General features: G+C 43.6%; 1 protein-coding gene across 16 annotated transcripts in view; it reads left to right on the top strand.

Moving 5' to 3' along the window:
• The first annotated feature begins 1,520 nt into the window (after positions 1-1,520).
• Positions 1,521-22,283, top strand: part of EPB41L2 (erythrocyte membrane protein band 4.1 like 2) — a 285,231-nt gene continuing 264,468 nt past the window's right edge. For 7 of the 16 annotated variants that reach the window (XM_075924174.1, XM_075924167.1, XM_075924173.1 and 4 more), the window contains exon 1: positions 1,527-1,621. The gene's annotated coding sequence lies outside the window, so the exon portion shown is untranslated. Of the gene's footprint in view, positions 1,622-22,283 lie in introns of all 16 variants that reach the window. The other 9 variants (XM_075924162.1, XM_075924170.1, XM_075924169.1 and 6 more) reach the window with 4 other exon arrangements.

Raw genomic sequence — 22,283 nt, 5'->3', positions numbered from 1 at the left:
GAATGGGCAGGGGGGAGTGGCTGGAAGGCGGGGCCACGACTGGTGCTAGGAGCCTGTGATTGCCCAGAAGCCTGGCTGGGGCAGAGGGAGTGGCCGATGGTGCTGATGGAGTCCCAGCTGGGAGGCAGAGCAGCTCTGGGCACTTCAGAAGCCTAGCCAGGGTGGGAGAGTGGCTGGGAGTTCCAGCCACTCTCCCTGCCCCCACAAGGCTTCTGCGCAATCACAGGCTCCCAGCGCTGATCGTGGCCCTGCCTTCCAGCCTGGGAGTCCAGCTGGGAGGCGGGGTTGTGATCGCCACTCTGGGGCGCCCCAGAATGCGGGGACTTATTATCCCACGTTCCTTTTTTTTTTTTTGCTTGACCAAAAAATACCACGTGTCCAGTATTTTTTGGGAGACCATCTGGCAACCCTACCTAGGAGCCTTTTCTGCCACTTAGTTTTCCTTTTTCCTCCTCTCTCAATGGAAAAGGGTTTTTTAAAGATCACCAGTTGTATATGGATGTCTTCTATTAACCTAAAGCACCATCTCTTCAGGTCATAGGAAAAAGGATCTTCATAATTCTAGGACAAATATACCTACTTTCCCTCACTCTCTTATAGATGAAAATCTGACTTTGTCTCTTTTTCCCATTCCTCCTGCTTAAAAAAAGTAAAGAGGGACTTTTAGGCTTTTATCTTTAGCATATGTTTCTGTATCTGAACCCAATGGTCAGCAATCATATTAGTTGAACTATGGCTAAAGGGATTTTTGCTCTGGGCATATAAAAGAAATTGTGTTCCAACATTATTTTTGCTAAAGATTTAATCCTAATGAACTAAAAGGGTATTGAACACAGACAGTCCTTGTCTACACATACCAGGGCTTAACTTGTAATGAAAGTGGGGATAAAACTCAAGCAATTTTTTTAACTTTCATAATTGAGGCAGAAACCTCACAGGTGCCAAGGGCTCTGAACTACCCAACCTAGAATTGCCTGTGCTGAATTGTGTTCAGCCCTGCTTTAGAGGTAACAGGCTGTGGCCTGTGGTGTACAGACATTAGTACATGTCACACTATAAAGGCCATGGGAGTGGGTGACTGTTAGCCCCTTTCCTGAGTCTGACTCCAGAGGCCATTGCCCTGCTAGGGCAGCCACAGCCCTCTGCCATCCTGCACTCTCGCTCTTCTTTCTCCTTTGCAGCAATGCTGCTTGAAGTGGGTACCTTCCACAAGGAAAGATTAAACTCAATCCAGTTTCAGCCAGGAGGGTAGGAGAAAAAGGCCAATTCTCATGACAGACACAGAACTGAGCCAATAGCTTTTCAGCAGGTGTCCTGCAGAGGCGACGGACTCTGAGAGGCGGGGCTTGCAGACAAGGGGGGGCGGAGCTAATGGGCGTGGCAAACGTGGTCTGTAGCGAAGGAGGCGGGCCGCTGGGTCCGTGTGGAGGCGTGGCCTGAGGGGGAGTGGGCGTGGCTAGGGAGCGGGTGGGAGGAGCAAGAGGCTTGGTCTGAGGGGCGGGGCCAGGGGGTGGGCGGGGCCGAAGAGGATTGGGCGGGGCGGGGCTTCGCTCGGGTTCTGCTGACGGCTTCGGTCAGGGAATTTCAACTTCGGATGTGACTGAGCCACGGGCGGCGGCAGGTAACAGCGGCTCCGTTTCCCTCCCTCTCCCCGCCGCGCCGGTGGGGGCGGGCTGGGACAGGAGCGTGACGGGCTCCGCCGTTGGGTTGGCTGCCCGGCCCCCGCGGCTCGCTGGTGTCGCTGCGCCCGGCGCGGGTCTGGAGGGGCCGGGAGGACGCTGCCCCCCCCCCCCCCCCAGCAGCCGGAGCTCTCGGCCACCGGCAGGCCCGAGCTGGGGTCGGCGCGGCCACCGGGGACGTCAAAGCCCAGCGGCCCCTGCCCGCCTGCGGCAGCGGGGGCGGCCGCTCTGAGGATGCGTGTCCGCCCCGCCAGGGCTCGGGGAAATCCGCTCCCGGCGGGGGGCAGCGCGGCGCTGGGCGAGGAGCCCGGCCGGCTCGGGAAAGCCCCGGCGCTGGGGCGCTCGCCAAGTGGGGCGGGTGGCGTTAGCTCCCTTCCTCCCGCCGGCCCCTGGGGGCTGCTGCGGCGGCTGAGAGAGGCGCGCGCGCACCGCCACCATCCTCCTGTCATTTAAATCTCCCTCGCTTACATCCCCGCGGGCTGGGAGCCCCGCGCGCGGCAGTTGCGCGCAGGGGGGAGACGCTTTGAGCCTGGAAACTGACTCCCCCCCAGGAATCCTTCATCCTCATGGGGTGGTGACGACTTCCGTAGTAAAGCCTCGGGGCCTTTCTCGACCTGTGAGCGTGTAGAAAGAATATCGTCTGTGTCTGCAAGCCTTGATTTTTGTTTTTTATAGCTGTTACAGCAAAACTAATTCAGGCACTAGTTGCTTATTAGGACTCTCGGGCTGTGGTTTGTTATCCTGCTATAATTTCAGTCCTTATGCATCTAAGTTTCTTGGTCGATTTTTGTGTGTGAGAGAGAAAAACCAGATAATCTCAAACCTCTAAACTGCCCTGAATCACTGCTAATTTTGGCAGCCCATATCTTTGGTATGAACCACAGTGGGAAGTAGGGAGATACTTTTGGACCACCACTCTTTCCATTTCAACTGCTTCTTTCCACCCACTCTTTTGACTGTTTTCTTAATTCAAATTTTCAGTTAAAAAACTGTGACCCTGCACTGAAGCTATGTACCTCTTGTGCCAGTTGAGAATGCAACCTACTAGGACTGTGTAGTCCTTATCAGTTTAATCTACTATAGGTAAAGGGTTTTTCAGTGCTGCTCTCTTTGTCTACAGGTCCTGAATATGTAACAAATAAAAGTTGGGTAAATAAAAAGTCATCCACTTGTCAAAATGTGAAAACCAGGTCTCTGTCAGTTGGGACCCAACTGGGGTTGATTTAATGGCTCCCAGATTCTTACCTGCTGGGACTGACCCTCTGACTTCTGTGAAACATGAACTTCCTTTTGTGAAGCAGGAGGTAACCCCATTCTCAATGAATACCACTCTCAATAATACTTTTATCTAAGCAGGGAAAACCAGTTTATATCAGAGGTAATACCAAGAGGAGACCCCTATGAGGAGCTGTACCTATAATTGTCTAAGGGTTGCTGCCTCTCTGCCTTTGAAATGTACAAGAGTCATGGCAGCTCCTGTACATTTTAAAGGGAGAGAGGCAGTGGGGAACAAAGCAGTCCCCTGGCATGGGTTCCCCTCTGTGCCTCTTCCTTTGAAATGTACAAGAGCTGTAAGCCTGTCTTGTACATTCATTCATAAGGGAGAAGAGCAGCAGTGGGCCCGATGCAAGCAGGACTGTTTCAATCCCCACTCACGCTGTTTCTCTGCTGCCCTCTGCAGTGACAGTGTTGGAGGGGTGGGGGACACTGGCTTTTAAGCCAGCTTTCCCCCTTCCCCCTGCCTTTCTCTGATAGACACGGGGAGGAGGGGAAAGGGAAGCAACTAGTCAAGTTCCTACTCAACTATCCCATAAGCATTTGCTTATCCTTAAAGGGGAGGGATAGCTCAGTGGTTTGAGCATTGGCCTCCTAAACCAAGGGTTGTGAATTCAATCCTTAAGGAGGCCATTTAGGGATCTGGGGCACAATCTGTCAGGGATGGTACTTGGTCCTGCTGTGAAGGCATGGACTGGACCTTTTAAGGTCCCTTCTCATTCTAGGAGATAGGCATCTCCATTTATTTCACTTAAACTCAACCATTGTTTTTAGTCCATAAATACCTTAATGATTTTAACATAAGTAGTGAAGTATCAAAAGATCAGATGAGGCCTGTACCTACAGTTTTTCCACTGATGAAATTCCCAGTGAGTTGTAGTTAATTCCTACTTATGCACACACAACAACTATATTGACTTACTAGTAGTTGTATCCTGCATTGCTGAGGTCTTTAACTGAAGTAATTTTTTGGAAAATAAATGAAAAATGTACATGCTGCAGCCTGTTTGGGGTGAGTGAGTGAGTGTGTGTGCGTGTGTGTGTGTGCACGCGTGTGCACTTTGGGGGCTGCCTCCCATCCAGCAGTACCCTCCCCCCCAATGGCCTGCACTGTCTGGGGGGGAGTCAAGCTCCTGAGCCTGCAGGTTGTCTTGGAGAGGCTCTGTGGGATGCGGGAGTGGTGGGGAGAGAAACAGTGGTGAGCTCCTCCAGGGCCAGTAGGATGTTGGGGGAGGAGGAGAAGGCCCTGGGGGCTGCCTGTCATCCAGCATATCCCCACTGCCCCATGGCTTGCAGGCTCTCCTGAGGGACGGAGCAGGCTTGGTTTGGGGCAGCAGAGATACTAACACAGTCTAGTGACAGGCAGCGGCTGCCTTAGGTGGGCTGCGGCAGCTGGCGCCCTAGGCGGAACGCGCAATCGGTGCCCCTGCCTGCACGGCCATGAATGGCCGGGACATCATCGTTAGGCACCCCGTTGAAGACGGCGCCCTGGGCGACTGCCGAGTCGACCTATGCTCACGGGCCTCCCCTGGTGGCAGGCATGATGTCAGAGCCCCAGACCTGTTGGCCATTCTCCTTGTGTTGCAGCTGCCTCCAGTGGCCTCTCTCAGGGAATGTCTACACTACCCTCCTAGTTCGAACTAGAAGGGTAATGTATGCATACCGCACTTGCTAATGAAGCCCGGGATTTGAATTTCCCGGGCTTCATTAGCATAAGCAGGGAGCCGCCATTTTTAAATCCCCGCTGCTTCGAACCCCGTGTAGCGCGGCTACACGGGGCTCGAACTAGGTAGTTCGGACTAGGGTGCCTATTCCGAACTACCGGTACACCTCGTTTCACGAGGAGTACCAGTAGTTCGGAATAGGACCCTAGTCCGAACTACCTAGTTCGAGCCCCGTGTAGCCGCGCTACACGGGGTTCGAAGCAGCGGGGATTTAAAAATGGCGGCTCCCCGCTTATGCTAATGAAGCCCGGGAAATTCAAATCCCGGGCTTCATTAGCAAGTGCGGTATGCATACATTACCCCGCTAGTTCGAACTAGCGGGGTAGTGTAGACATACCCTCAGTATCACATCCTGCTTCTCTGTGCCCCCTCCCTTTTGTGTTCCTCTGCTCTCCACCTCCTCGCTTTCCACGTTATGGAAAATAGTCCCATCTCAGTACTTCCTATTTTCTGGGTACAACCAAACCCTGACCTTGGTTTAAATTAGGATTAGAGGAAACTGCATACTAAATTTGGTGGAACTAGTTCTTACGGTTTAGAAGCAGTTCTTGTACAAACGGATTCACAGACAAATGGACTCACAGACAGATGCACTCTAAAATATATGACTGGTTTTATTATTATATCATAAACTTTAAGGATCTTTGAGTGACATGAAAAAGTCCCCCCCCCCCTTTCAGCTCTAACACATAGTTGATGAACCATCATCTGGAAAGACTAACTTCTAAAATGAAATGAACAAATAGAAGCAAGTTTTGTGGACTTGGATGGTCAGGGTGCTCATTTATGGTTATGGATGACAGAAAACCCTATATAAAAATTGTTCTTCATTTTGTGGACAATTTTTAACTATGGGCTGTACTATAATCTTGCAACTGTAGTTATCAGACAAACTTTGTGCCTGAATTAGGATGGCTTCTCTGGCTTCCCAGCACACATGCTAGAAGACTTGGAAACAGAATGAATGCAGAATTAAGGCTGTACTTCTTGAACAAAGCAGATGCTGGTAACTCTAGTTGGGCAATGATCTTTGCATAAAGTGCACTACAGAACACCAACTTCATTTTTCATATTGGGCATGTCCCCTTTAAGGGTGTAATCAAGTGTTGTGATGCATTGATTTCTGAGCATCTAGTAGAATGCTGGGGGGTACAAAGCATTTCAAACATTTCAAACACGAGGCTTCATAGGTAGGTTCTCATAAATACCCACTGAGGCTGGTAAAAGGATTCCTTTACTTGGGCTGTCAGAAATTAAATTTTACAGTTACCCTTGGTGTGATAGCTTTAAGTTGAAAACAAAAGATAAACTAGCTGTTCTTAAATCAGGGCAGGCCAATGCATGGACAGTAGTCTGTCTTTGGGGCTTCCTCTCCTTTCCTATGCAATCTTTTCTATGCTACCTCCTGTATCTAGCAAACACCTTAACATTTCTTACTACTTTACTATATTTCTAGCTTCTCTTAATGTGACTTAGCAGCTAGAAGCAAGCAAAGGCAGATCCTTGTGGTCCACGTGACCTATTGACTGCCAGCAATTATTCTACAGATTGTTGGTGTGGAATGGATAGAATTGAGGGACATGCTGGAGTATATGAGTGGTAGTTTTGATTTAGAGTGGTGATAAAGTGACACTGTCTGTTATAGAGAGCAATGCACTATGTACCTGATCCAACTCCTATTGATGTAAAAAGGAAAAATAGGTTGAACTATATAAATAAATTGTGCTTCTATATCTTTTGAGGAGACAGTTAAAATGAGAGTGTTATGGAAGGATAAGGTAGATTGACCTGTATTTCTTGTGTCTCTAAGAAGGCAGAATTGAAGTAACTTTTGTATCTTGTTTAAGAAGTACAGTCTTAACTTTGCATTCCTGATCTGATATTATTGTGAAGTACTTGTGAAGTCAGTGTAATTGACTGAAGTCTGAATTCCAGCTTCATCTGTACGTGAAAAAGATAGTGGCTGTCTGTCTCACCATCTTACTTAGTCCTATGTCACTTACTCCTTAGCTTTTCTTTTTTTTTTTTAATTGAAGAACAAAGTAGTATATGGTGGCTATTTTTTATCAAAGGAACCATTGTAAGGATTCAGTAATAGTCTTTATTGACAAAGAATTATAATTTAAGTGTATAGGAAACCTGCAAAGTTTAAAATGACCTGTTCTGTTTAGGCCAGGGATGGGCAATAATTGTTGATTTTGCAAAGAGGTCAAGGGCCACACATTTCTGTGGAGGAGGTGCAGGGTCTAGGATGGAGGTTGAGTGCAGAAGGGCGCACAAGTTAAGGGACTGGGGTGCAGAAGACAGTGTGAGCATGGACAGGGAGTTTGGGAGAAGAAGGGGGTTGTGACCTGCATCAGGAGATGGGGGTGTAGGGTCAGGGAAGGTGTGGGGGTGCAGGAGAGGATTCTGGCCTGGGTGAGGGATGTTGAAGGGGATGCAGGGTTTGGGAGGGATTTGTGACCTAGGACAGAGGGATGCAAAGGGTTTGGAAGATGGCTTGGGGGAGGGAGTTGGGGTGCAGGAGTGCTAGAGGCCATCACCTGGCCTGCAGCACCCTTAAGGCAGGCTGGACTCCCTGCCTGCTGCAGCTCCAGGGTATTGAAAATGCAGTCTGCTTCCTCCAAGTGGCTCACAGCTGTGGAAGGGAGAGAGGCTTGTGCCACCCCCATCCTCTAGGCCAGCAGGAGATGAGATATTGGCTGGATATTGGCTGTTTCCAACCAATAGGAGCTGAGGATTGGGCTGGGGGCAGGGAGATCACATGAAGCCTCCCCCTCCCTCCAGAGTAGAGAGTCAAATGGAGCAGCCCTGTGTTTCAAACAGCAGCTGCTGCATGCCTGAAGGTCCTGGGAGGAGCATCAAGGGAGCAGATTTGTTGGGTTGACGGGCTGAATCTGGCCTGCAAGAGGTCTCTTGCCCACTCCTGATTTAGGCCTTCTTATTGTCTTAAAATTAATAGGAAGACTGTCATGATTGCATTTCTGTTACGTGTGTTTAACTTGGCCAATTTTTTAATAATATTTTAAGGGAAAAATGCATTATTATAGGAAGTTATTTGCAGTATTTGAAGGTTTAATTTTAAATGTGAAATCTTGCTCGCACTGTAGATTGCCTTATGGATTTGCTTTAATGGTGGCTTTTTTCTCCTCAAAATTTATCAGGACTTCATGCAGATTTATGGCATATGTGAAAGCTGCATCAATATGTTAGATTGAGATTACAGTTTCATCTGCCTTTTTAAGGACTCTGTATTTTTGTCTTAGCATGAGATAATAGATTTGCATGTAAATGCAAGCTTGAAGACACACAATATCCTATACATTCATATTCCCAGTGAAACAGATCCAAAAGAGCTATTTTGGTTTGTAGTGGTGATTACTAACAAGCATGACCACTGCACTATGGCAGCCACTCAAACATTGCTCTGTGGCTGATTGTTGGTTCCATCATTGGTGGAGATAAGTCTCAACAGTCCCTAAGACCGACTGCACTTGATTTTTCTCCTTTTGTTACTGAAAACTAATAAAAACAAGAAAATAGTAGTTCATTTTCCCACTTTGGGCTGGATTGCACTTTCACTTTTGTGAGCACAGGAGACTCAAATCTAGGGGATTTTTGTAAACTTAAGATAAAGGAGCTGCAGTTTGCATCTTTTCCCTGGAACATCTCACAAGCACCTCCAGTGGTAGATGGAAGTTGTTGCTTCTTTGTTTTCATTTTTGTTTGTTTGCTTGTTTTTGTTGGCAGGGTAGAGATGATAGGGAAGGAACTTGTCTTAGCACAGCTGATCCCATCATAGAATCCTAGTGCTGGAAGAGACCTCAGGAGATCATCAAGTCCAGTCGCCTTCCCTAAAGTAGGACCAACCCCAACTAAATCATCCCAGCCAGAGATTTGTCAAGCAGAGACTTAAAAACCTCTAGGAATGGAGATTCCACCACCTCCCTAGGTAACCCATTCCAGTGCTTCACCACCGTCCTAGTGAAATAGTTTTTCCTAATATCCAACCTAGATCTTCCCCACTATAACTTGAGGTTCCATCCTCTCTGGAACCTCCCTTCAGGAAGTTGAAGGCTGCTGTGAAATCCCCCCTCACTCTTCTGCACACTAAATAAGCCCAAATTCCTCAGCCTCTCTTTGTAAGTCAAGTGCTCCAGCCCCCTAATCATTTTGGTTGCCCTCCACTATTGAGACTGTAAATATCAATGCAGAAATCTGATTGTTTCAAAGCACCATTAGTTCTCAGTCTTCATTCCCATTGGGTCCTTCCATATCTTCTGCTACAGCTGGCCCATCCATGGAGGATTTTGCCAATAGCTGAATGCGTCTTTAGAAGCTTTGCTTTGAAAGGGCTGGGGCATAATATCAGTGTGCAGGGCAGCCACTCTGGGATTGCAAGTTTCTTTCCTTATGTATCCTGCAGGTGGTTTTGGGCATTGATTTATGATACCAAGCTGCTTTACTTTGAAGAGAACTCTTGAGGGAAAGTCCAGGGTGAGCTTCTTGTAGTTTGCAGTTCCTCCTGTCTTGCTCTTGGAATTATTTCTGCAGGAAGATGTGATTTGATCCTCTGGCTTTAATTTGACCTGCTAATTTTAAGTAATGCAGCATGTGTGGTATGTAAGCTCATTATTTGGAGACTCCTGCACAGACAGAAACACAATAGAAGAACTAAGAGTTTGAAGTTTAAAACTTCAGGCAGGTCTATGCTACAGGGAAAGGTTGATCTAAGCTATGCAATCTGAGTTACATTAGTAGTGTAACTCAAATTGATGTAGCTTAGATCTACTTTATGTGGGATCCATACCATGTTGGGTCGACAGAAACATTTCTTCCATTGACTCCCTTACTTGTTTAATTCTGGTGAAATACTAGAGTTGATGGGAGAGCAATCTGCAGTTGATTTATCCTGTTTGTACTAGACATGATAAATTGACCCCTGTTGGATTGATCACTGACCTGTTGAATAAGCTCACCATAAACATATGCCCTAACTCTGAAGTGCCTTACTGCTGTAAGTATAAATCAATTTGGTTGCCCCTCTAACGTTGTCGCTGTGGCTTAGAATTTGCAAAGCTCCAGTTCTAGGGAAACGTTCTTGTTGCAAAAACTGCTCTGTTACCAGGAAATAAAAATAGACTCTTAAAAACCAAGGGAATGTCTGTACTGCCTGAAAGATCAGTTTTGACTAAAATTACTTGCATTGATGACAAAGCAGAGTTTAACCAAAATATTTATTGTTGAAATTACTCTGTAATTAGTAACGTTGTACAGCTAAATGTAATACCAGGTTTTACTGAAAATCACTGTCATCTTATTACTGTGGCTTAAAACTACAAAGTATAACCATGGCTCACTTTACTTAGTGGCTTGGATAAGAACTCCACTATAATGTTTTAAGAATGTAGGTTTTTCTATTTTTTAATAGTATTCTTCAATACAATTTAAAAATACATGATATGGTCTCTTACCACAATGGAAAACTAGAGTAGCTGTCTTCCTTTCTAACTGAAGTTGCCTGCACAGTACTCTTGTATTCTGTGGTCTTTTAAAACTGAGAGCAAAAAAATGTACTTTATATACAGATAACATGCAGTGCTTTTAAAAGGGACTCTTGACTCATATTTTACATACAGTTTCCACCACCAATAGTCATTTTTGTGTGTGTTTAAATCAAATCAAATTAGAAACAAGTTAAATACAAAACTTGAAGTTCTTTCAGTTTAAATAGTTTGACTGTTTCCAGACACTTATCTGACTGTGAATCTATAGCAAAAATAAATGTCTTGTTTCATATAATACTTTAATTGAACATATACAATATAATTAGTCTCCTTTTGGTTTGCTTGTCTGAATTTTGATTTTTAAGAACAGTGCAACAGCTAGCTATAACATTTTAGTTTATTTTACAAACAAAAGTGTACTTCTGTTTTCTCTCTGAGAGGAAGCTTGTCTTCAAATCTTTCTACTCCTTCCTTGTTTTCTTCTCTCAAAAATACCATGTCTTGTGGTTACCCTTCCATTTTCAACAAACTTGTGTTTGCTTGCTAATATCTCAGTTACTTCTTCTGTAGGTATTTACTACTTTAATTCATTATATATACCTTCAGTTTATCAGATATTGAAGTTACTGGTTTATAGCCTTCAGAGCTGTGGTGTTCCATTTCCTAAATAGCTTCAGGCTACGTCTACACTGCAGGCTTTTTGCAGAGCGTCTGCCCTGCATGTATGTTCTTGCGCAAGTAAACTTACAGTACAGGCAGTCCCCGGGTTACGTACAAGATAGGGACTGTAGGTTTGTTCTTAAGTTGAATTTGTACTTAAGTCGGAACTGGCGTCCAGATTCAGCCACTGCTGAAACTGACCAGCGGCTGACTACAGGAAGCCCGAGGCAGAGTTTCTCTGCCCCGGGCTTCCTGGAATCAGCCGCTGATCAGTTTCAACAGCTGTTGTGAATCTGGACGCCTGGGACAAAGCAGCTGGGGCGCTGCCGGGTAGGTCCCCGCAGTGCCGCACCTCGGCGCTGCGGGGACCAACCCGGCAGCACCCCAGCTGCTCTACCCCAGGTGTCCCCAAGTCAGCTGCTGCTGAAACTGATCAGTGGCTGATTCCGGGAAGCCCGGGGCAGAGCAACTCTGCCTCGGGCTTCCTGTAGTCAGCCACTGGTCAGTTTCAGCGGTGGCTGACTTGGGGACGCCTGGGGCAGAGCAGCTGGGGCGCTGCTGGGTTGGTCCAGTAGCGCCGCTCCTTGGCACTACTGGACCAACCCAGCAGCACCCCAGCTGCTCTGCCCCAGGCGTCCTGATTAAGCTGCTGCTGAAACTGACCAGCAGCGGCTGAATCAGGACGCCTGGGGCAGAGCAGCTGGGGTGCTGCCGGGAAGGCATGGGGTGTGTGTGTGTGTGTGTGTGTGTGGGGGGGGGGGGATCTTTCATAGTAAACCTTCTAATGGTCTTAGGTAAGGGGGGATTTTGATAGCAATCTTCAGCTACCTGAAGAGGATGGAGCTAAGCTGTTCTCAGTAATCGTAGATGACAGAACAAGGAGCAATGGTCTCACGCTGCAGTAGGGGAGATCTGGATAGTTTTTTTTCCCTAATATCCAATCTCACTAGGAGGGTGGTGAAGCACTGGAATGGGTTACCTATGGAGGTGGTGGAATCGCCCAACTTCACAAAGCCCTTGGTGAATGATTTTAGTTGGGATTTTAGTTGGGATTGGTCCTGCTTCAAGCTCTAAACGACCTCTTGAGGTCTCTTCCTACCCTAATCTTCTAGATTCTAGTGGAAGTAGAAGCTTGAAGTCTTTGGGCTTTCAACCACAAATATTCTTGATCCATACCAATTAATAACACTAATTGCAAATTATCTCATAACATCTTGAAGACCCTTTGTTTTAAATTATGCTAGCATGGTGACTGTGTAGTAAATAGAGATGTTAATGAATGGTGGAAGAATGGCTTTTTTATTTTATAAGTTCCTTGAGTGTCAATGCATGGACCATATTATAAAATGTCTAACATCACAGTGACTACTAAATGTCTTTTACAAAATAAATTCTCCATCTAATAACATGCAAAACACAAGGAATAGTTGGTACAGGTTGAACCTCCTAAATCTGTAACTCTCTGGTTTGGCAACATCCATGGTCTGGACCAGGGGTGTTGCTGGACCAGAGAGCCCCACTGGTGGTGGGAGTCGAGTGGCTGGAAGCCCTAGCCTGAGCCAGCAGTGGGGCTGGCCAGCAGCTGTCCCCAGAGAGCCCCAGCCAGGTGGGACAGCAGTGGGACTGGTTAGCACTGGAATGGGCGGCAGCAGTGAGGCCGCTGGCAGCTAGTGAGGTATGTCCCCAGGGAGCTCCAATCAGGCGGGGCAGAAGCGAGAGTCCAAGCCCAAGTCCTGTGGTGCCAGGGCCCATTTGTAGCAGGGAGAGAGCAGAGCCAACCACAGGGAGAGGCAGCGTGCCAAGAAGTCAGGAAACAGGGGATCTGCCCTGATCCAGAAAATTCCCTCATTCAGGACTGGTCATGTCCCGAGGGTGCTGGATCAGGGATGTCTAATCTTGTAATACAGTTTCTTCTTAAGCCTCTAATTTTGCGGTAACTTTTGGGAAACACGCACTCATTTGCCACCTCCATTATGAGTAAGTGATGAAATATCTTTCTGGGGGTATGTCTTCACAGCAACATTATTTTGAAATAACTAGCGTTATAACTTAGGCTGTGTCTACACAGCAAGCAGTTATTTCAAATTGATGTCAAAATATGTTAAGCTGGAGGACTTCATACTCCGACTCCGTACGATGGATAAGGGAAGTCAGAGGAAGAGTGCTCTATTTCAAAATAAGTGCTGTGTAGATGCTCCCAATTTCGAAATAAGCTATTTTGAAATAAGCTATGCAGTTGATGTAGCTCAATTTGCGTTACTTATTTCAAGTTATGCCCTGCTGTGTAGATGCACCCCTGGAGTGTGGAAATTCTGATATTAGACTCCTGTCGACTAAGCCTATATTTAAATGATCGCTGATGGGTAGCTGTGTTAGTCTTTAAAAACAACAAGTAGTCCTGTGGCAATGTAGAGACTAACAAAAATATATATAGTATCATGAGCTTTCATGGGTAAAACTCACTGCATCTGAAGGCCCACGAAAGCTCATACTCCTTTTTGTTGTGTTGTGTTGTGTTTTGTTAGCCTCTAAGGTGCTACAAGAATACTTGTTTTTAAATGATCTGATATTTTCATAGGAAGTGTGTTAATTACGGCCAAAATATTAACAGTTTTAGTGTATTGGGAGTGGATGTTTCATTAGGGTTTGGTATAGATTGAACCTCTCTAGTCTGACAGTCTCTGCTCCAGCATGATTTTAGTTAGCTGGATGTCCATTTGTCATGGATGTAGCCAAGTTTCCTGGGGCCTCAAGAATCATAGAATACTAGGACTGGAAGGGACCTTAAGAGGTCATCAAGTCCAGTTCCCTACCCCCATGGCAGGACCCAGTACTGTCTAGACCAGTGTTTCTTAAACTGTTTTTTTTTCTCTCAACAAAAAATCCTTGGCGTTCCTCATAAAAAAAATTGTTTGGTATTCCTTGGTCTTAAAAAGTTTAAGAAACACTGGCCTAGACCATCCCTGATAGACATTTATCTAACCTGCTCTTAAATATCACCAGAGATGGAGATTCCACAACCTCCCTAAGCAACTTTGTCAAGGTGGTTAAATACTGGAATGTTAGGAAGTTTTCCCTAATGTCCAACCTAAACCTCTTTTGTTGCAGTTTGAGCTCATTGCTTCTTGTTCTATCCTGAGAGGCCAAGGAGAACAATTTTTCTCCCTCCTCCTTGTGACAACCTTTTAGATTTCATGATAGCGATTTTCAAGTTTTTGCTTATACCCACCAGTCCTGGCTCTCACTTTTATGTGCTGTTATTTAACACTAATTTACCTCTAAATGTCTTCTAAGAGCCCAATAAGCAGTGAAACTTATGGTAGTATTGCAAGACAATATTGACCTCCTGTTAATATTATCTGGATTAGCACTGGTCAGTTCCCAAGGGTGCTGGACTGGAGAGGTTCAACCTGTAATAGAATACACAATACAAATTTGAACTTGAAGTTCACTAGTTAAAAATGATGCCATTCTGGCAATGAACCAGTTAGTTATTACTATTTGATATGCCAGATTATATATAATGAGTTGATTGAGTCCGTAAGTGGATGAGAGAAGAATTCACATGAAAAACCACTATCATGTCTGGAACTAATTGATACTTTTATTTTCAGTCTTAATTAGAGGTCAGGAGCTAAATGCTACATAGAATATCTTCTACTGAAGTGAGAGGCTAGTATAAAGTTTATTTCAACCTCAACGAATATTCTTGTCTTTTGTATACATGAAGGACTTCTATCTACTATGCTTTCAAAAATGCTAAATTAAAATTTCTAAAATAATGACTTATTGTTAGTTTACATTTCTTTTATTATGCTGATCAACTTGTTAGTCTTGTTAATTTACCCTTTTTTTTTTTTCTTGAAAAATCCATGAGGAAAAACTGATTGATTTGAGTCATGGACTAGACAGGAAAAGCTTCACACTTACTCCTTGTTAGTGACTTTTTAAAGCCCTACATGTAACTACACAAAGTAGAATATGCTTATGCTATTTCAGAAACTTTAAAGACATGCCCAAATAGTATAATTTTATTTTGTTCTTACTCCATTAATTTCATTTCCTCCAAAACTAAAATAATTTGTACATTATACTTAGAAACAATCAATATGTAATAATTCCAAATTGCATACTGGTGTCTGAGTGTTTCTGATTTGCCCGGCTATGTGTCACTTTCAAAAAGTGCAGTTTTGCTACATTATGAAGCCTGTCTATTTACAGTATTAATTCCTTATGTTTTTAGACAGTCTTGATTTCACTATCTCAAAATTCAGACCCCTCTGCCAAGGCAACATGTACCATGAAGATGGTTGATTTACTACCATAACATTCCTCAGCTGTTGGAACAATATACAATATGATTGCTGTGTTAAAAATGCAAGTACTTTAACTTTGAAACATGATCAGCTTTTAATGACTTGCTACACTAGTCACTGACATGAGGTTCTATATTTCTAGTTTCAACTTCTCTATGGCCCTATCTGTTGAATGCTATAGAAATATTTTATTTGTTGCAAATTCAGATCCCAATGTGAGAAAAGCTTGTTTCTCTCTAATAGGAGGTAAAAATCCCTTGCTTCCATTTCTTATCTCTGAATTATAGATGCTTACTTTGTTTCCATAATGTCTCTTATGCGTTTTCCAACCAGTTAATAATAATTGGATCATTTCTATTCAGTACTCCTGTAAATGTATTGGGCATGACTGTTAAATCAAGGTAACATAATTCGGATGTAAAGTAGACAAATGGTTTTTGTAAATATTTTGAGAATCTATGTGAGTGCTTTAAAGGTAGGGGAACCTTTTTTTACTTGCGGGCCACTGACTCACAGAAAAATCAGTCAGGTGAAAAGCAAAAAACAAACAAACAAAAAACCCCCACACCTGAACCCTGACTGAGAAGCAGAAAGACATTCCCTTCACACGTGAGTGCACACAAATTGCATGCTCAAGTCCCAAGGGAGGATTGAGGGGAGCTGGACTATCAGTGTGGGCTCCCCAATGCCTCAAGGGCTGGATCAAGCCACGCTGATGGAAGCAGTGTAGTAGAAGGATGATTCTATGAGAAATTAAAACAGAGTAGAAGAGACACTAATAAACAGGTGTGTTCAATGCTTCTTGTCCACCTATATACGTTTTAAACTATCATTGTGATGTCGTGAGGGTATGTCTACACTGCATGGCTATTTTGAGATACACAAGCTCCTGTTATTTTGAAATAATGGGCATGGTATTTTTCCATCCCAGTAAACCTCGTTGCATGAGGGCTAAGGGATGACTCGAAATAGCATGTTATTTTGAAATAGATTTGAAATAAGATACGCAATTTGTGCTATGCAAATTGCGTATCTTATTTTGAGTTTAGGATGCTGTGTAGATACACCCTAAGATTCTTCATTCAGAAAACTGTTGAGGATCTGTAGGAATTATGCAAAAGCGACGAGGAGTCCTGTGGCACCTTATAGACTAACTGAAGTGTAGGAGCATAAGCTTTCGTGGGCAAAGACCCACTTCGTCAGATGCATGTAGTGGAAATTTCCAGAGGCAGGAATAAATATGCAGGCCAGGATCAGGCTGGAGATGACGAGGTGGATCCAATCAAGGAGGATGAGGCCCACTTCTAGCAGCTGATCTGGAGGTGTGAATTCCAAGAGAGCAGAAGCTGCTTTTGTAGTTAGCAAGCCATTCACAGTCTTTGTTTAATCCAGAGTTGATTGTGTCAAACTTAAAGATGAACTGTAGCTCAGCAGTTTCTCTTTGAAGTCTGGTCCTGAAATTATGTATTATGTAGGAATTATGTATTTCATTGACTGATATATTTTAATGCTCTCTGCTTCTGAAACCCTAACAAGGCACCCACTACCTGCTCCCTGGCCAGACAAAGTAGTAAATTGTATGTAGAGATCTCTATAAACCAGTTTTTGTGGCTATGAAGGCAAATTTGATCTAAAGTTAAATTGAGTGACTAAATTTTAATAGATCCTATGATAGATAGATATTAAAAATTATAAACAGAATTTTACAGCAAAGGGTAACATCTCTCAAAAAGAATGGAATAACAAACAATCATACAGGTAAGATCAAATTTGTCATTTATAATGAATTATCTGAATCAATCCCAACCTAATTTTTGTAATATTGTGCATTAAATGTTGAATTGCATTATCTGAAATCTTGAGTTTTGTCTTGACACACACACCGTCATTGGGTGCACTGCCATGCTAATGAAGCCAAGCACAATTCTGAAAGGCATTTTAATGTAGGTCCATCCATAGTTCACTACAGGGTGTGGAACTTGGCAAACAAGTGGATTAAGTTATGAGTAAGAAATGTCTCTGGATGGCTATCAAAAAAAAATTTTTTTTAGATGTCTACCTCTTCTGAGAACTCAAAGAGCTTGGCTGTTTGACTTTAAGCGTTGCTGACAAAGATCTTTGGTCCAGAAGATATAGTTTTTTGTTCATAAATAATCCAGAATTTGGCTGAGCATTAAAAGGCCACTCCCCTAGTTCTGTCCCTTCTCAGATGATTTAAAATGTATAACCTTTTTCTGACCTTCCTGTGAGTGCTGCAGCCACAGAAAAGAAATGTTAAGTTCTTGGTAGGTAATTGCCCTGATTGGTGAACTTGGTTTCAGGATTTGCTCCTCATCTCTGTCATTAGACAGATAAAACAGTACTGCCTTCGTTATATATACTTTGTTTCTCCATGTAAGGATCCTAGAACTTACTGATATACAAAAAGCATTATTATTTTGCTTTTTTGTATATATGTGAGATAACTTAAGAGTTTCCAATATTGGAAGTCCTGGCATTAATATCCAGAATTCAAAAGTATGAATACTTCATACTGATTTTTTTTCAGTTGCTTCTAGTTGTCTTTCTAGCAAAGGGTATAGTTTTGCAAAAGTCGTTGTTAGTTTACTTTGCAGTGACTTTTGTTTCTTAAGCTCACATTCCATGTGGTTTATTTGCTGCTTGTTACTGGAAACTCTTGAATCTGAAGGGGACAGTTTCCCAGAAACTACCTCCAGTTTCTTAAGAGACAAACTTCTTTTTGTAGAAAGTCTATTTGCATATTACCGTGATTGGTAAAATAATCCTTATAATGGCAAGTAGGCGGGTGGGGTTAATGGGGCAGACAGGCTCCAGGTTGGCAAGGGGAAGGTTGAGGAGAGACTGTGGACCCAGATAATCCTGATGTATGTGCAGCCAATATCAGACATGGAAAGGGGAGTTAAAAGGAGGAGATCTAGCCCAGCTGAGGGCTGACCAGGAAGGAGATCAAAATTCTGATACTTCATCAATGAGGGAAGCCTGGTCCCAGCCAAGAGCCTAAGGCAACTTACCTGGATGAGTCATTTGGTGGATGGGACAGCTAGACACAGGAAGATAGATTAGGAGGAACTAACTGAACAGATAAAAGCCTTGAGCAGAAATTTTGGTCCTGTTGACAAATCCTCAGATGACTCTTAATTTTTAGCTAATTGTTTTTAGTGCCGTGGGAATTCAAAACACAAAGGATCTGGGGTATCTGGTACTGGCCACTGTCGGCAGATAGGATACTGGGCTGGATGGACCATTGGTCTGACTCAGTATGGCCGTTCTTATGATCTATAAGTGATGGGAATGCCTGACTTGCAGGAATCTCCAGCAAAGGAATTGTGAAGCCTTATAGGCAACAAGGAGGTGCTGCATAGACAATTTGGTTGAACCTATGTAGGGCCAAAATAATTTATTTTAAAGAGTTTTGCATCCTCTTTCTTTACATTAGGCTTTAAACATGTGGTGTCAGATTTTTGTTAGCTCAATCTAATACCTTGTTAAAGGATAGTCAAGACAAGGTAAGCTATACTTTAACATGCATTAAAGTAATCCGTCTGAACCTAGGGGACTCACTGGCTTTAACTGGCTTAGCTAGTACATGTTAAGTGTACACATTGCCTTGACTAGAGCAGGGGTCAGCAACCTATGGCTCGTGAGCCATATGTCGCTCACTTAGGAGCCAAATATGGCTTGTGGCATTTCTCCCTCCTCCCCCACCTGCAATGGAGAGCCCATGCTGGTGAACCAGCACCAGCTTCCTACAGGGGGTTGGGGAGCACCGAGGCTCTGCACCAGATCTGGCTTGCTGGGAAGCACATGTATGCTGCTTCTCCCCTCCCCACATCAACGTGTATGCTTCTTCATCTACCCTGCCTTCCCCCATACTCCAGAGAGACAGGACACAGGAGCTGTGTGGTGGTCATCTGAGAGAGTGCATCTGGCTGTGGTGGTGATGCATGGGATGGGGTAGTGGGCTAAGATGGCACTAGAGAATCTGGACTTTGGAGACAAGGAGCAGCTGGATTTCCTGGCACATGCATTTCTTCCAGTGCAGTCTGCAGATCCTGCCCAAGAGATACTTGACTCTGGAGACCAGCAGGTACTGGCCAAACTGCTCCTGTCCCCTCTCCCCTGGCCAGACATCTACCAGCACCCTGCTCCTGCCTCCTCCCCCTGGTCAGACACCTATTGCCAGCTTGCTCCTGCAGCCTACCTCTCATCCAGATTCTGCACCCCTATTCCTTTCCCACTCACTGGCAGCCCTGTCCCGCACACTGGACCCCTCATTTTTGGCCCCACCCCAGAGTGGAGCCTCAGAGTGGAGGCACAAAATCCACTATCCTTGGAACTCCAGACGAGTTAACTTGGCTTGAGGCCTTGAATCTCAGTACTCCCTTCCCTTCCCTCCCCTACTCCAAGGAGCTGGAGTACCAGGGGAGTGAGGTGTTTCAGTTGGGGGCCACATCAGTGAGGGTTTGAGGTTTTGGAGGGGTTGGTTTTTTGCTTTTCACTAGTGTGGTCCCCGACTGATTTTTCTGTGGGTCAGTGGCCTCTGAGTCAAAAAAAAGTTCCCCTACCTCTGCCATAAATAAAGACCGTGTTGAAACTTTTTGTGTTGGACATAATATTTTACTTTATTTAAAAATGAAGCCTGGCCAACAAGCCCCCAATTGGAGCTCAGCCCCATCTGACTGCAGCATCATAACACTCTAGCAGCCCACACACTCCCCAACCCTGAGCCCCTCATACCCCTACATGCCCAAACTCCTGCACCCCCACATTCCCAGCCCCTTGCCATCAATTTGACAGAAGACAGATTGAATATGTGCATGAAGCTGGATTTGACCAGGTATGATGTAAACTTCAAAAAAATGTGCAAAAAGATGCAGCAGCAGAAAAGTCCCATTAAATAAAGTCTGAACACAGGGTTTCATTTATGCTATTATTAATCATTATGCCAATTTATCAATAATATTAGTTGTATATTTTCAGTCATGCAAACTGGCATTCTTATATGCCTCTTCGTTGACCACTTGTTCTGAATTTTGATGTAGTTTGGCTCTTTGGTTTAAAAAGGTTGCTGACCCCTGCTCTAGAGTTTTAGCAGGTGTTAGCTAGCCTGTTCTAACTTCCCTTCAAGGTGAACTCTACCACTGCCTGGCTTTCTGTAGTTTGAAAAAATATTTCCTGTCTTATTTCTGCTTACTCTTCCCTACTTTCTACTTATCTATCTTAAAGGTGGGCAAAGAAGATCCCCTACTCCCCCTTATTTGGAAAAACAAAAATTCTGTTGCTATAACTCTCTCTTTAGCTGGAGCCAGACTCCACCTCTCAGCATGTACATGTTTGTATTTGATTCAGTTACCTCCCCCATTCCCCTCTCAGACGAATGCTTAATATGTGCAAGTAAGAGTAGAAATATAAGGTAGAGCAAGATTGATGTAGGATGTTGATTAGTTATTAGATTGTGCACAAATTCTTTAATGTGGATAATACAGATATGATATAGAGAACTCACAAATACAATACTCGTGGATGAAATATACAAAAAAATTCATACTAAATGTAGCCCTTTCTCAGTGTGTAATATTACATTGTTCCATATTTTTCAAGTATGTGTGAGAGAGAGCTATATTGAAGAGTTCTATTTTATTTTTTATTTTTTCGCCTTAATGAATTACTCTGTTATGGTTGTTTTAGAATATAATTGCTATTTTAATAAGTATGTTGAACTAGTGTGGCTCAAGTTCCTTACCCAAGGTGTTGAAGGAAGCTGATTGATCTGATATATCTACAACAGTAAGCAAAGTTAGAGGTAGTTTTGCAACTCATATCCATTTTTCTTTCTCTGGAAAAAGCATGAATGTGTAATACCATACAATTATTTTTTAGAATGTGTTCCACACAGGCATTTGTCAGAGCAGGGTAATAAAATGTTCTCACTAAAATAGTAAATGCTATTGTAATGAAAAATCCCATAATATATATTTCCCAGAAGTTCATAGCTGTTGAGTTATTACTTAATGCTCCCTTTTTTATAAAGGGAGAAAACTTTATTTTGCCACATCACTTCAAATTTTCTAGCACTCAAGTCATAAAGTATAACTCATTTTTTTAAAAAAGCTGCTGCCCAAAACCTCTGTGGTAAGGCTATTTTATGTATGTTGTATTTTTGGAAAGCAAACCACTAACTACTAGTCAAAAGTGGTGTATTGGGCTGGGCAGTTGGTGTTGTAGTAAAATATGTTACCACATGGGAGGGAATTGGAGCTATAGATCTTGTGGTACTTTTCATAACTATGACTTTGTATAAATAATAAAAATGGTTCATTGCTTTTAGTCTGAGAGCCCAGGAGTGAAGGGTAAGGTAACGCATTCAGTTCTTAGGTCTAACCTTATTTCGGTTGCAAATTACAAACATTTGAACAGTGAATATGAGTAGTAATTGGATTTTGGTGAAAAGTGAGGGAGGGAATAAACCTGCAGCGATGAGTGAACAAACTTTAAGTTATGAGGTATTTTTAGCCATGAAGACTGTTAACTTAGGCATTACATGTTTAAAGATTCCTTTTGTTGAGCTAACAGATAATAGCAGGGGGGACCTAACTCAGTAGGGGACTCTACTTTAAGTGGAGTACCGAGAGGCTAAAAAGTCCAGGTAGCTTCTATGGTAGAAAAGAATGATTCATTTAAAAACTGGATATTTTAATGTATCTATCTACATAAGAAATTTGTGATCTAAAGCCCACCCTATACAAATTGCAATATGTGTAGAATTTTTTTAGATTTTTTTTTTCTAGAATTTGAGGCTAAGAATTGGGCTCTGATTGCTAACAAATCATCTATTTATCCATGCTGATCACTACTTGCTGATCCTCCTCTCCCATGCTGATGAAGCAGGAGAGAAAGAACAAGTTGAATCAGTATAGTTACTATGATCATATATCTAAACTAGTGTCAACAGGACACACTGCTGGTATTTTCCCTCTTCACTTACTCCTGCTATTTATGTTCACTCTTCTGGGTTCCTGTATATTTTTAATGTATTTCTTTTCCACTGGTCTCTCCTCGGAGGTCATGTTCCCCTTTATTTTATATGATTTAGATAATGGC

This window comes from Pelodiscus sinensis, chromosome 3 (genome assembly GCF_049634645.1).
Source record: "Pelodiscus sinensis isolate JC-2024 chromosome 3, ASM4963464v1, whole genome shotgun sequence".
Taxonomy (NCBI): Eukaryota; Metazoa; Chordata; order Testudines; family Trionychidae; genus Pelodiscus; species Pelodiscus sinensis.
This window is presented reverse-complemented; position numbering and strand designations above follow the sequence as displayed.